Raw genomic sequence first — 11,801 nt, forward strand, 5'->3', positions numbered from 1 at the left:
GACGTTCGGGGGCGTGGCGATCGAAAAAAAGATGGCGGCGCCCGCGCGCCGCCGTCTTTTAAACGCCGCCGGCGACTTTGCCGGCGGCGTTTAGGGGGTTAATAGCCGCGATCGGTGCAGGCACCGACCGCGGTTATTAGCGGTGGGGGTTTTGTGCAAAATGCAAAAACCCCCACCTCTGTATGAAGAGGACTCAGCCCGTGAGCCCTCTTCATACATCCCTTATACCTCTGCGCCGTAGAGCTACGGCGCAGAGCGTTAAGGGGTTAAGGAATTATCTATGCAAATGAATTGCAGTAGAATGATTAGGCATAAAGCCCAATTGGTCTTGATGTATCAACCCATCTATTTCTCCTATCAACTGTCGAGCCAGAATTTTAGCCAGAATTTTAATGTCAACAGGCAGCAATGAAATTGGCATATAAGATTCCAGACCATTCTTAGCCAATCTAGTGGTTTAAAGTTCACTATGAAACTGCTGAAACTCGGCTACAATCTCCACCAAGTCCACCAGCAGAGTACCCGTAGACGCCGTCAAGGAAGTAACATGCGGCACTCCACTCTGAGCATTGACAATCGTGGCCAAAAGATGGCCTGCACTTTCCCTCTCAATAAACTAGTGCTGCTTCATGAAGAAGCACATTGTAATGAATGAGGAGGAAAATCCCCATATACTGCCATACAGTAGCATGGCAGTATATAATAGGATCAATCAGACAACCTAGGGTTAAAGTACCCTAGGGAGTCTGAAAAATAGTAAAAATTAAAATTTAAAAAAGAAAAAATAATTTCTAATAAAAAAAACAAAAAATTCTAATCACCCCCCTTTCCCTAGATCTGATATAGATATAAATAAACTGTGAAAATCACAAACACATTAGGCATTGGCGATCTATCAAAATATAATAACGGTTTTTCACTGGATTTAACCCCGTAACGGAAAATAGCGCCCAAAGTCGAAAATGGCACTTTTTTGCCATTTAGAAAAATATTAAAAAATCAATAAAAAGTGATCAAAAGGTCGTAAAAATGGTAGCATTTAAAAACTTCAACAGAAGTTGCAAAAAAAGACACCACCACAGCTCTGTACCAAAGTATGAAAAAGTTATTAACGCCAGAAGATGGCAAAATAAAATAAGAAAATTTCTACACAAGATTAAAATTTTTGTAAATGTATGAACACATTATAATACCTATACAAATTTGGTATCCCCGTAATCGCACCGACCCAAAGAATAAAGTAGTAACCATTTTCCCGCTTCCCAGTACATGGCATGAAATAATAAATACCATCACTATGAAGTGCAATTTGTTACACAGAAAACAAGCCATCACAGAGAACTTTACGTGTAAAAATAAAAAAGTTATAGATTTTTTATTGTGGGGAGTGAAAAATGGAAATGAAAAAACAAAAAAGGGCGAGGTCCTTAACCCCTTAAGGATGCAGCCATTTTACAGCTTGAAGGGGTATTCCAGGAATCAGCATAATTCATATACAAATGGGAATGGGTACTCAAAATAGAAGCTTATGTGTAATTAGTTGTAATTTAAAATTTTGCTCCCCTTAGCAGAAAATGCTGGTGACATAGACTGTAATGAAGAATTAAAATGCTACTGGCCCTTTAATCAATCCGTTAATTTCCTCCGCGTGGTCCATTGCAGAGCAGGACAGAAGATGGCCGCTGGTCACATGTCCACATCACATGTCCTGCACCTGCCTGGGCAGGTCATGTGATCACCACTACGTTTGGCTGTAGTCGGTTGGTTGCAGTGCATCCAGTATGGTTAGTGTTGTGGTGATGGCAGTTACACATCATTACTATGGTAACAGAGCAAGAAAGTCTGTTATATAATCACCGGGAGCAGAGCATAAGAGGGAGGAGGAGTTACTGAGAACTAAAGGATCTTGGGGCTTGTAGTTTCCAGTGGCGGCCATCTTAGTGATAACTCCACCTACTTTAGAGAGGCCATAAATTTTGTAAATCATAAAATCAAACTATTTAAGCTCCATTTTGTGACTGATGACATTGAGTTTTGTTGTATTCATTTATTTATATCATCATGGGTTTTTGTGTCAGATGTTCATATTCCCGGAATACCCCTTTAAGGCTCAGACCCATTTTTTGGATTCTGACTTGCGTCGCTTTATATGGTTATAACTAGAGATGAGCGAACATAGTCGTCCGAGCTTGATGCTCGTTCGAGCATTAGCGTACTCGAAACTGCTTGTTGCTCGGACGAATACTTCGCCCGCTCGAGAAAATGGCATCTCCCGCCACTTTGCTTTTTGGCGGCCAGAAACAGAGCCAATCACAAGCCAGGAGACTCTGCACTCCACCCAGCATGACGTGGTACCCTTACACGTCGATAGCAGTGGTTGGCTGGCCAGATCAGGTGACCCTGGAATAGACTAGCCCCTACCCGCGCTGCTCGCGTCATTCTCTGTCTGGATGCCGCTAGGGAGAGAGCTGCTGCTGGTCAGGGAAAGCGTTAGGGTGTTCTATTAGCTTACTGTTAGGCAGGAGTGATTCAACAAGAACCCAACAGTCCTTCTTAGGGCTACAATAACGTTTTATTTTCCTTTTTTTTGGTTTGCTTGTGGCTGGGCTTGCTGGCACTAGTAGTGCAGCTAGTACCATATTGTGAGTAATTTGCAGGGAGACTTGTGTTTAGCTCTTAGTGACACACATATCCACCTCAATACAATACAATAGCGTTATATTTTCCTTTTTTTTTTGGTTTGCTTGTGGCTGGGCTTGCTGGCATTAGTAGTGCAGCTAGTACCATATTGTGAGTAATTTGCAGGGAGACTTGTGTTTAGCTCTTAGTGACACACATATCCACCTCAATACAATACAATAGCGTTATATTTTCCTTTTTTTTTGGTTTGCTTGTGGCTGGGCTTGCTGGCATTAGTAGTGCAGCTAGTACCATATTGTGAGGAATTTGCAGGGAGACTTGTGTTTAGCTCTTAGTGACACACATATCCACCTCAATACAATACAATAGCGTTATATTTTCCTTTTTTTTGGTTTGCTTGTGGCTGGGCTTGCTGGCATTAGTAGTGCAGCTAGTACCATATTGTGAGGAATTTGCAGGGGGACTTGCGACCGTTGTGTTTAGCTCTTAGTGACACACATATCCACCTCAAACACCGAAGTGGGACAATTTATTAGGGGTTTGATTTGAATTGAGCTGAGTCTGCTGATTTATTTTTTTTTTACGTTTATTTCTTTTTAGAACTCACATTAATCTGCCAAAGCAGTGTGCTTTGAGTGTGGGCTAGAAAATAGCCAGAGGAGAACCCCAACGGCTTATTTAGGCCTACAATAGCGTTATATTTTCCTTTTTTTTTTGGTTTGCTTGTGGCTGGGCTTGCTGGCATTAGTAGTGCAGCTAGTACCATATTGTGAGGAATTTGCAGGGGGACTTGCAACCGTTGTGTTTAGCTCTTAGTGACACACATATCCACCTCAAACACCAAAGTGGGACAATTTATTAGGGGTTTGATTTGAATTACGCCGAGTCTGCTGATTTATTTTTTTTTATGTTTATTTCTTTTTAGAACTCACATTAATCTGCCAAAGCAGTGTGTTTTGAGTGTGGGCTAGAAAATAGCCATAGGAGAACCCCAACGGCTTACTTAGGCCTACAATAGCGTTATATTTTCCTTTTTTTTTGTTTGCTTGTGGCTGGGCTTGCTGGCATTACTAGTGCAGCTAATACCATATTGTGAGGAATTTGCTGGGAGACTTGCGACCGTTGTGTTTAGCTCTTAGTGACACACATATCCACCTCAAACACCAAAGTGGGACAATTTATTAGGGGTTTGATTTGAATTACGCCGAGTCTGCTGATTTATTTATTTTTTACGTTTATTTATCTTATAACTCAAAGTCATCTGGCACAGCACAAAATCCAGTTGTGTGCTGTCAGTGTAGGTTAGAAACTAGCCATAGCAATAGGATAGCATCGTTCTGTTTAAAAAAAAAACACAAAAAACACAAAAAAAAAAAATTTGAAGTTTACACTTTAATTTTGAAAATGTTTAACCCGAGGGCTAGGGGTAGAGGGCGTGGACGTGGGCGTCCAACTACTGCAGGGGTCAGAGGCCGTGGTCCTGGGCGGGGTGAGACACCAACTGCTGATGAGGGAGCAGGGGAACGCCGCAGAGCTACACTCCCTAGGTTCATCATGTCTCAAGTTACTGGGACTCGTGCGAAGAGGTGATGTCGTGGATTGCGGACAATGCTTCTAGCCATTTGTCCACCAGTCAGTCTTCCACGCAGTCCACCCATGTCACCAAAATCAGCACTCCTCCAGCTCCTCCGCCTCAGCCTCCTTCCCCCCAGTCTGCCCCCTCCCAGCAAAATTTGGCATTTGAACCGGCATACTCTGAGGAACTGTTTTCTGGACCCTTCCCACAGTCACAAACCACTTGTCCGGTTGCTGCTGAGCAATTTTCCGATGCCCAGGTTTTCCACCGGTCGCAGTCTGTGGGTGATGATGACATTATTGACGTAGTGGAAGAAGTGTGTAAAGAGGTGTCGGACGATGAGGAGACACGGTTGTCAGACAGTGGTGAAGTTGTTGTCAGGGCAGGAAGTCCGAGGGGGGAGCAGACTGAGGGATCGGAGGATGATGAGGTGACAGACCCAAGCTGGGTTGATAGGCCAGGTGAACACAGTGCTTCTGAGATGGAGGCGAGTCCTATAGCAGAACAGGTTGGAAGAGGCAGTGGTGGGGCCAGACGGAGAGGCAGGGCCAGAGCTGGTGCATCAGCGCCAAATGTTGCCCGTAGTCAAGCTCCCGTGGCGAGGGCTAGATTTTCAGAAGTCTGGAGGTTCTTTAAAGAAACACCGGATGACCGACGGACTGTGGTGTGCAACCTTTGCCAAACCAGGATCAGCAGGGGTTCCACCACTACTAGCTTAACTACCACCAGCATGCGCAGGCATATGAATGCTAAACATCCCACTCAATGGCACCAAGCCCGTTCACCTCTGGCTGGGCACACCACTGCTCCTTCCCCTGTGTCATCTGCTAGTCAGCCCCCTGCCCAGTACCACGGCCCAAACACCTCCCGTGCGAAAACCCCATCTTCGCCTCCACGAGCCTCCACAGCATCCACCAGCGTTCAGCTCTCCATACCCCAGACGCTGGAGCCTAGGCGATAAAAGGCACACCGCCCAAGAGCTATTACAGGGCATCACGGCGCAGACTGATCTGTGGCTGGCACCGCTTAACCTGAAGCCAGGCATGGTTGTGTGTGACAACGGCCGTAACCTGGTGGCGGCTCTGCAACTCGGCAGACTGACACATGTGCCATGCCTGGCCCATGTGTTAAATCTCATAGTTCAGCGTTTCCTCAAGACATACCCCAATCTGTCTGATTTGCTCACAAAGGTGCGCCGCATCTGTGCGCATTTCAGGAAGTCCAGCACAGATGCTGCCACTCTCAGGGCAGCGCAGCGCCGCCTCCAACTGCCCGCTCACCGACTGTTGTGCGACGTGCCCACTAGGTGGAATTCAACATTAACCATGTTATCCAGAGTTTACCAGCAGCGCAGAGCGATTGTAGACTGCCAGATGTCAACTTCCACCAGAACTGGTAGTCAGGTCAGTCAGCTTGCTGAAGTCTACAATGAGGAGTGGACGTAGATGTCTGATATCTGTCAGGTGCTGAGTAACTTTGAGGAGTCAACACAGATGGTCAGTGGCGATGCCGCCGTCATCAGCCTCACCATCCCGCTGTTTGGCCTGTTGAAAAACTCTCTGGTCAGCATGAAGTCGGAAGCTTTGCGCTCGTCACAAGAGACGGGGGAAGAAGATTCCCTTGTTGATAGCCAAAGCACCCTTAGGTCTGTTTCTCAGCGCATATCAGAGGAGGCAGAGGAGGATGAGGAGGAAGAGGAGGAGAATGTTGGCGAGACAGAAGAGGGGACCATTGTTCAGTCCTTCACTGTTCAGCGTGTATGGGCAGAAGAAGAGGAGTTGGAGGAGTTGGAGGAGGAGGAAATGGGCAGTCAGGCCAGTGAGGGGAGTGAATTCTTGCGCGTTGGGACTCTGGCGCATATGGCAGATTTCTTGCTAGGCTGCCTATCCCGTGACCCTCGCGTTCAAAGAATTTATTCCAGCACCGATTACTGGGTATTCACTCTCCTGGACCCACGGTACAAGCAAAATCTTTCCACTCTCATCCCTGGAGAGGAAAGGAGTGTGAGAATGCATGAATACCAGCAGGCCCTGGTGCACAAGCTGAAACAGTATTTCCCTTCTGACAGCGCTAGCGGCAGAGGGCGTACTTCTGCGGGACAAGTAGCGAGGGAGAGTAGGCGAGCAGGCAGCTTTTCCAGCACTGGCAGGGGTACGCTTTACAAGGCCTTTGCCAGTTTTATGTCACCCCAGCAAGACACTGTCACCTGTCCCCAATCTCGGCAGAGTAGGGCTGATCTTTACAGAAAGATGGTGAGGGAGTACGTAGCTGACCATACCATCGTCCTAAATGATCACACAGCTCCCTACAACTACTGGGTTTCAAAGCTGGACATGTGGCACGAACTGGCGCTGTACGCCTTGGAGGTTCTTGCCTGCCCTAGCGTGTTGTCCGAGCGGGTTTTCAGTGCAGCTGGTGGCATCATCACCGATGACTGACAGCGCTGAAAGGCTGACGCTTATCAAGATGAATAAAGCCTGGATTTCTCCGCATTTTCATTCTCCACCAGGTGAAAGAAGCTCAACCTGAATAATGTATGCACTCCTCCTCCTCATTGTCCTAATTCTCCTCCTCTTTGTACACTAAAGCATCGGAAACTGGCTATTTTTTGGCTCTGGCTCTAGCTATAGTACTCTATGTATTTAATTTTTCTGGAGGGCCACCTACCCGGTCCTCTGTTTTAAGCAATTTTTAAGAGTGCCACATACAGGCACTCAATCTATTTAATTTTTCTGGAGGACCACCTACCTGCTCCTCTGGTTTGAAAACTTTTTTGGACTGCCACATTCAGGCACTCAATTTATTTAATTTTTCTGGAGGACCACCTACCTGCTCCTCTGGTTTGAAAACTTTTTTGGACTGCCACATACAGGCACTCAATTTATTTAATTTTTCTGGAGGACCACCTACCTGCTCCTCTGGTTTGAAAACTTTTTTGGACTGCCACATACAGGCACTATCCAAATTAAATTGTCTCCATAGCAGCCTCCACATGTCGTCTTTTTAGCTGTCTCCACACGTTGTCTCCATTGCTACCTCCACACGTCATCGCCATAGCTGCCTCCAAAAGTCGTCCATATAGCTGCCTCCATACATGGTCGTTTTCATGGCTTCCACATCAAACTTGTTAACTTTGTCGCCACCCTGCTGTGTAATCCACAAAATATACTGGCAAACTTTTATCATTTACCGATATTATTTCAGCGCTTCTTGCGCATCTGTTTACATTCCCCTCACCCGCCATATCCTAAACTTATAAGAACGCTACTACACTTGATCTTATACAAAAGGTTCTTAGAAGTGCTGTTTGGGGAGTAGCCTAGAGACAGGGGCCTGGATTGGCGAAAGCTTGCCTGGCAGCGGAGCGCCAGCTCCATCTCAAGATCCAACTAACATAGTTTTAACTGCAGCACCTTTAATCTACTACTAGTTCACTGCCTCCATACATGGTCCCCTTATCAAACGAGCTGTGTCAGGCAGAATTTTCAGGTGTTTCACCAGATACATAGTGGAACTCGGCCCATCTGTCGCCGCCATGCTGGAGACCTGAAGTTGCAATCATAGCAGCGCAATATGGATGCCCCATACTGTCGCTCTTAATCATGGAACCATTTCCGTAAAAACAATTAAAAATAGTACCACTATGCTATTCCATTATTCCTAGGTGAAATATTCAAACGACCCGGCCTGCTTTGAAAATTATAATTTTTTCAAAGTAAACGTTTCTGGCCCCCAGGCCCATTTTGGGTGGGGAGGTGCCGAGAGACAGGGGCTTGGACAGGCGAAAGCTCGCCTGGCAGTGGACCGCCAGCTCCATCCCAAGATTAGGCAGCCTCAGAGGCATCCATGCATGCTGTCCCTGCTGTTTCCTGTCCATTTTGCCTCCACGATCCTCCACAGCGTCCACCAATGTCTCATTTCAACTCTCTATACCCCAGACGCTGGAGCACGAGAGGATATGCAGCACATCATCCCCTTATCAAACGAGCTGTGTCAGGCAGAATTTTCAGGTGTTTCACCAGATACATAGTGGAACTAGGCCCATCTGTCGCCGCCATGCTGGAGACCTGAAGTTGCAATCATAGCAGCGCAATATGAATGCCCCATACTGTCGCTCTTAATCATGGAAGTCGTCTCCATGGCTGCCTCCACATGTCGTCCCCTTATCAAAATAGCTGTGTCAGGCTCATTTTTCGGGTGTTTCACCAGATACGTTATGGAACTTGGTCACTATGTCGCCACCATGCTGTGTTATCGACTAAATATACCGTCAACCTTTTGTTCACATAGGAAATCATTTCACCTCCTTTGGTGAAACCTGAGTCCATTTAGGGTATGTCGCCATGAGACTCTCTAGCCTGCCACTGCTGCCGCTGCCTCTGCATGCCGTCCCCTATAGTGTCAGGGTCAATTATTGGATGTTTTAGATGCTATCTAGCCTCATTCGGTCACTCTGTCATCGCCATGCTGTTGCCCATAATTTTGGCATAATGGCGCAATTAAGCAGCCTCAGAGGCATCCATGCATGCTGCCCCTGCTGTTTCCTGTCCATTTCCGTGGTGTTTCCATCCTTTTCTGAGGTTCCCAGGTGTTTGGCCAAGCTTCCCTGTGCAGACCCTTGGTCCCCTTGAAAAATGCTCGAGTCTCCCATTGACTTCAATGGGGCTCGTTATTCGAGACGAGCACTCGAGCATCGGGAAAAGTTTGTCTCGAATAACGAGTACCCGAGCATTTTAGTGCTCGCTCATCTCTAGTTATAACTTTTGTACACTGTTACTTATCAAAGCGATTCTGAGATTGCTTTTTCCCCACATGTTGTACTTCATTTTATTGGTAAATGTTGGCTGATAAGTTTTGCGTTTATTTACAAAAAAATAAAAAATTATGAATTTTTTGAGAAATTGTACTTTTTTGAAAATCTAAATCATAACATTTTCAGGTACAAATTGGAAAAAGCGAGCAGCACTCCAAAGGTAGAATTCAAAAGTTGCTGATCTTTATTGAGGCAAGTGGCAACGTTTCAGTGTTGGACACCTTTATCAAGCTTGAAAAAGGTGTCCAACAACGAAACGTTGCCACTTGCCTCAATAAAGATCACCAACTTTTGAATTCTACCTTTGGAGTGCTGCTCGCTTTTTCCAATTTGTATCTGTGTAAGGACCAAGCCAGGACCTTGTGAGCTCTGCACCACCCCTCCTTAGGGGTTCCATAAAGCTATGTGGACTTGAAATCTACTTTTTACATTTTCAGGTAGATAGATTTACCACCTAAATAAGTTGCTGAATAACATTTCCCATACGTCTACTTTACATTTTCATAATTTTTGAAATCTGGATAATTTATTTTGATGTTGCGCGGCTTACAAATCGAATATCCCCTATTGTTGAAAATTTAGGAATTTTGTTTTTAGGACAGAAGTAGTAAAGCTTCAATTCTGTACCGGATTTTTTACTTTTATTTTTTTGGGTGTTCACTATATAGCCTAATAATCATGTTATTTTTATTCTGTGGGTCAGTATGATTACGGGGATACCAAACATGAATATTTTTTCTTACGTTTTACAAAATTTGTCAAATAAAACCCTAATGTGGGGTTATGTGTCTCTTTATATGTTATGGGGATTATGGGCATTTTTATTGATTTATTACTTAATTTTTTAGTGAAAAACATTTTTTTTAACTTTTTTTACTTATTCCACCATGCGAAATGAACAAGCAATCATCTGATTGCTTGTTCATGATAATACCCTGTAATACTGATGCAAATACATAGGCTGGCACTCTGCCTGTAAGATTATGTCATCGACCAGATCAGACCCCAGAACTTCCATAGCAACGATCGGCTCCCCTGCCCCGGGGGGAAAGACTCCCCAAAGGCAGGTTTAATGACCGCACAATCTGTCCGCGGGTTTTACACTGGGGTGCCGGCTATTAGTTACAGCCAGCACCCCGTGTTTCCCGATGCCGGTTCGGCTCCGATCCAGAGCTGAGCCGGCATCGGCTCAGTGGCGGATATATCCGCCACGGAGCGCTAAGGGTTTAAAGGGTTAAGTTTACAGGGATGGACAGGGACAGCTTGATGTTGACAACTTGGGGTAACTTGATGTATTTTTGTTCAGAATAATTAATTTATTTAATTTACATCAGATGAGATGTTTTGTATAAGGCTGATTTTTTTTGGTATCTAATCTGCACTTTATATTTTTGAATTGTAAAAATGCAGAGTCTCCTCTTTATCCTCTTTATTAATTCATCACTGTGATTAAAGATTAGGATTTAGAATCTTGATTATTGGGAATGATAAACTTCAATGTCTCGATAATTAGAAGGTGACCTTGTTCAACGATAGGTGGCAGCTGTGGCTTACTTACCAATCTAGAGTTATGATCAGAACTTCATTCCACCATCCTTCTTAGGGTCTTCCACTCCCACCCCTCCATGTTCCCTTAATCCCAATCTTCTTCCCCCCATCTATATATTGTAAATTGTATATTGCAACATTCTATTGATGAGTCATGCTCTTTAATAACGCAAAAATCTGCCAATAAGACTGGAGACTGATCTGTGGATTGTGTTGAATCAAGAGTAGTGCAGCGCGCAAAGTGGAGCGCGCTGCACTACTCTTGATCCAACACAAATTTCTGCACTGAAATGGGCGTTCCTCTGCTCAGTCGGACCTTCCACCACATTTATCATACAAAGTCAGACAGAAATGTGTTGCGCTTCCCATGTTAAAGGTGCAGCAGACAAAATGATGCAATCTGTTGGGGCAGTGCAGGGGGCACCAGATTCATGAAGAATGTGAGACACGAATCCTGAATCTGGCACATCCTGCACACTACACAGGCAAACTGCACATAGTACACACTGCACTGTTCTTAATAACTGTGCCCCATTGTGAAACAAAGCATGCCACATAATCTGGTGGAGGTAGTGTGTTGGCTTGGGCATGCTTGGCTGCTAGTGGTACTGAGTCACTAGTGTTTAATGTTGATTTGACACAGAGCGGAAACAGCGGGATGAATTCTGAGGTATACTGGGGAAGATTTATCAAGCTGTCTGAAACTCACAATATTTATAGTTGCCCATGGCAACCAATCACAGCTCAGCTTTCCCAAAGTGCTCATGAATATTTTAAAGGGGAGCTGTGATTGGTTGCCATGGGCAACTAGAAATATTCTGAATTTCAGACAGCTTGATAAATCTGCCCCACTATGTGCTCAAATCAAGTGAAGTGCAGGCAAACTGATTGCCCCCAATTCAAAATACAGGTAGACTGGACCAAAAAGTAAAGCCAGAGCAACCCAGGAGTTTATTAACCCCTTGCTGCTGAAGCCACTTTTCACCTTCCTGACACAGCCCATTTTTTCAAATTTGACATGTGTCACTATGGGGATTATTTACTAAGGGTCCGGGGACCGCACTTTCGGCGGATATTCTGACATTTTAGGGTTTCGTATGGCTGGAACGGGTATTTAAAAGGGGATTGTGTCGCACGCGATCGGCTTTCATCCAACAGAAATGTGGGGGGAGCGCGCTGTCGGACGATCCAACGGATTCGGACCGCGCGCGGGATTTAACTTTC

The sequence above is a fragment of the Engystomops pustulosus genome, chromosome 4 (assembly GCF_040894005.1).
Source record: "Engystomops pustulosus chromosome 4, aEngPut4.maternal, whole genome shotgun sequence".
In the NCBI taxonomy this organism is placed as follows: Eukaryota; Metazoa; Chordata; class Amphibia; order Anura; family Leptodactylidae; genus Engystomops; species Engystomops pustulosus.